This window comes from Babylonia areolata, chromosome 22 (assembly GCF_041734735.1).
Source record: "Babylonia areolata isolate BAREFJ2019XMU chromosome 22, ASM4173473v1, whole genome shotgun sequence".
Classification (NCBI taxonomy): domain Eukaryota; kingdom Metazoa; phylum Mollusca; class Gastropoda; order Neogastropoda; family Buccinidae; genus Babylonia; species Babylonia areolata.
The window spans coordinates 21,162,927-21,167,364 of record NC_134897.1 but is presented as its reverse complement, the minus strand read 5'-3'; the positions used below and the strand labels follow the sequence as shown (position 1 = coordinate 21,167,364).

At 37.2% G+C, this 4,438-nt stretch overlaps 1 protein-coding gene across 1 annotated transcript in view; it reads right to left on the bottom strand.

The window, feature by feature from the left end:
* The window catches only part of LOC143297315 (zwei Ig domain protein zig-8-like), a 444,742-nt gene extending 440,634 nt beyond the window's left edge, over window positions 1-4,108 (bottom strand). Inside the window, exon 1 of the mRNA XM_076609597.1 lies at window positions 4,002-4,108. The gene's annotated coding sequence lies outside the window, so the exon portion shown is untranslated. The remainder of the gene's footprint in view (window positions 1-4,001) is intronic.
* Window positions 4,109-4,438: the final 330 nt, after the last annotated feature.

The window sequence follows — 4,438 nt, the reverse complement described above, 5'->3', positions numbered from 1 at the left end:
GCACTGCGCACATACAAACACCATTGCTGACCTGGCGGCAAACTTGTATGGTTCTCTTTAACATGTTCGGCAGGTGGAAATTTGCAATGCATATTGTGTCTTCTTGACCCTCAACCTATTTTATTTTCACATTTCTTTTTCCTGTATTCCATGCCAGTTCAAGTGTTTTTTGTTTGTTTTTTTCTTCAGAATCCCAGCCAGTTAAATAGAAAGTGTCCATTTTAGATCACGGTTATAAGCTTAGCAAGACGTGTTTCATTTATCGGTTGAAAAGGTACGCTGATGTTTCGTTGAATACAGTTTGTTTAAAACAACATGACGAAGCAATGGGTTTTAGGAAATACACATAATAAAATGCACAATCAGCAATAAATTAACTTTTCTTTTTACTGTAAGATAAACAAGTACTGAATGAAAAAGACACCTGTACAGAAATTCCACTAGTTCGGGTGGGATTTTGTTTCTCCATTCAAAAGTGTTTTTTGTTGTTGTTTTTCTTCAGAATCGCAGCCAGTTAAATAAAAAGTGTCCATTTCAGATATTTTAGATCACGGTTATAAGCTTACAATTTTACGTTTATAAAAAGAAAAGAAAAAGAAAAACAATACACGCTAACAAAATGCGCACGATATATCGAAGGCAAATGTCTTTTAAAAAAAAAATTTTAAAGACATTCACAAACACGACAAAAGCACGGCATTCACGAACACGACGAAAGCATTGCATTCATAAATATAACCAAAGCGTGGCAATCACAAACACTACGAAAGCATGTATTCACGAACACAGCCAAAGCATGACATTCGCAAACACGACAAAAGCATAGCATTAACAACACGACGAAAGCATAGTATCCACAAACACCACCAAAGTATGACATTCACAAACACCACCAAAGTATGACATTCACAAACACCACCAAAGTATGACATTCACAAACACCACCAAAGTATGACATTCACAAACACCAGTATGACATTCACAAACACCACCACAGCATGATATTCACAAACACCACCAAAGCATGACATTCACAAACACCACCAAACCATGACATTCACAAACACCTACCAAAGTATGACATTCACAAACACCACCAAAGCATGACATTCACAAACACCACCAAAGCATGACATTCACAAACACCACCAAAGCATGACATTCACAAACACCACCAAAGCATGACATTCACAAACACCACCAAAGCATGACATTCACAAACACCAGTATGACATTCACAAACACCAGCACAGTATGACATTCACAAACACCACCAAAGCATGACATTCACAAACACCACCAAAGCATGACATTCACAAACACCACCAAAGCATGACATTCACAAACACCTACCAAAGCATGACATTCACAAACACCACCAAAGCATGACATTCACAAACACCACCAAAGCATGACATTCACAAACACCACCACAGCACAAACGCGAAGCACCGGGTAGGATGAAACATATCAAGTAACGCTCTGTTGCCAAATCCTGGAGAAGCGCAATGGGGTGGTGTATGTGTACCAAAGGCATCTGCTGAGACTGATTATATGTGTTGCGTTTTGTGGACTTGCCCGCATTCTCTGACGATACATAATCAAAGGGGTGGCAAGTTTTCATCGTAAGGCGAAAATAAGCAGAGGCTGTACAGGGAGATGGGGGTAGAGTGGCTTGGGATGTTGTTGTTGTTTTTTTCCCCCCCCTAAAGTATCCGTGTGTTGAATTCATATTAGAATGACAGAAACTATCGTCAATGCATTATCTGTTCAAATGTTAACAACTGACCTGTTGTGGGAGCATAAAAGGAATATATATATATATATATATATATATATAGAGAGAGAGAGAGATATTATATTATATATATTATATTATATATATATATATATATATATATATATATATATATATATATATATATATATATATGACACGCGCTTTCAACATTATACGAGACCTCTTACATAAAAAAGAATATATATGTATATAACATATATATATATATATATATATATATATATATATATATATATATATATATATTATGTCATTAACTTCGTCTTAAATACAAATTATATATATATAGCATGTCATTAACTTGGTTTTAAAAACAAATTCTTGCCAAAATAGCGCTGTTGATACTGAGTAGCAACGATCGAAACAAACAAAAAATGTCAAAATGGAGAAGGAAGCTTTAAATTAAAAAAATGAAAGAGGGAAACGAAGAAAAAAAAAGAGAGAAAAATGAAAGGAAGACATAAATAACAAAAAAAAAAGAATGGGAGGATGAAAGAAGAGTGCACTAATCAGAAGTAGAGACATGGATCCATAACTTTCAAGCTCACATTTCAAAAAATTGAGTACAAAATGAAGGTTCATTTTACACACGGTGATTGCAATGGGAGAGGAGTACATAAACAATACAAATTGAATCAAACATAATGATGCTACTTTTTACCCCCGCGAAAGATTCTCTCATAAAGACAAAATTTTACCTTTTAAAGATCAAAGCATGTTTTGTTCCACATGCAGTTACCCTGATGAACAAGAAAATTAAATGAAAACAAAAAAGTTAATTCAATATAAGAAAGTTTCCCTCGCACAAAATGAACCAAATATATTCTTCAAATCGTTTCCCCTGACAATATCTGTGGACAAAAAAAAAACCTTTTTTTTTTTAACAGATAAGCACAAAGTAAAGGTATCTTCAAACAGATAAATGTAAATAATACATGTTTTTATCCTTTCACATCCACTCATACATAAGAAACGCACATAAAAACTGGGTTAACCTAATGTGATAAAAAAAAAAAAAACAACAACACTATTTCAAGATTTTTAAAAATGCGTTTTAAATGGAGGTAAGCCTAATGTGCTGAAAATTTCATTAGGAAGAAATGTACTTTAAAACGGGGTTAAACTTCATATGCCCCCCACCCCCACCCCCCCAACCCCCCACCTCCCCGCCCCGCAAAAAACAAAACAAAAAACACACACAAAAAAACACAACAAAAACAAAAACAAAAAAAAACAACAACACCAAAAAAAAAACTTTCATATATTTCTTCTGTCTGGTAAGGCCCTGTTCCACAATACTGAGCAACTTTTAACCATCACGACATGATCTAGTGAGTCAGTCAACACAAAACAAAGAAAAGAACAAAAGCCAACGAACAGCAAACCATAGGAGGCCAGCAGGGGTCATATTCAAAGCAACAGGGTATTTCAATATACACGTGTTGCACGACTTGCCTTGGACTCGCCCCTCGAACAACGAAACATTCACCAGAACCAACACCCACACCCTGACCAACATGACCTGACAGATCTTTGGCTAAAATTAGGTCTTGAAACTCAACTCTGCACTGCAGATATTGCCGCAAAAGCAAAGACAATACCAAAGGGAAAGATGATCTGAAGAACGAAAAGATAGAGAGAAAAAAGAAAGAGTGACAGACTGACATAAAGAAAGACATACAGAAACGAATAAAAGCGTAGAAAAACCGACTGACTGACAGAAGTTAATTGCGAAAGACAGACCAGAAGAAATAAGATTTTAAAAAAGGAAAGAAACGAATGAACAAAAGGCAGTTGAAAGAAAGTAAAGAGAGAACGAAAGAAAATCCAACAGCAGATGAGAAACAGACATAAAAACAGACATGAAAACAAACATAAAAACAGACATGACACTGAACAATTACGTCGTGGTTATAACAAAACAACACCTTTGCTTCATGAAAACGTAAAAAAAAAAAAAGAAAAAAAAGAAAAAAACAAGCAGAAAACAACAACACACAAATCGCATGATCTTAGAAGTCCAATGATTTCTCCATCCCTCACCTTCTCTGATCCTTTGTCTCTCTCACACCCCCACCAATGTCCCATACAACCACCCCCAAACAGTGCACCCTCTCCCCAGCCAATTGCCATAAACGTAAAATAAAATGAAAAATAATAAACAAAGAAAACCCGCTCAACAGTCCACACGAACCATTACCTGACAGGTACAGTCCTCGCGCTGAACAGAAGTTTAAAAAGGAAAACAACTGACTCACAATACCACAGTTGCTTTGAAGAACAGAACACCAAACCACACGTCGATTCGTCCGACCGGTAACCCGGCGAACATAAGACTTGTGTGTGCGTGTGCGTGTGTGTGTGTGTATGTGTTACTTCGTGTGCGCACAGACGCACGCATGCGTGGCACCACTAGAAAAACCACCACACGCACAAAACACACACTCTGAAGCCGATTCCTCTCTCTCCTATTACTTGCTATAAGCCAGCCGCCTTGTTTTCAGGCTGCGATGACCGAAAGCGTCGCGTCGCGGCACGTAAACGTCTGCTGCAACGCCCGTGCGGCACGGCAAGAGCGAGGGTCTTAAGGTTGGGAGAGAGGGAGGGAGGGAGAAAGAGGGAGTGGAGGGTAAAGGG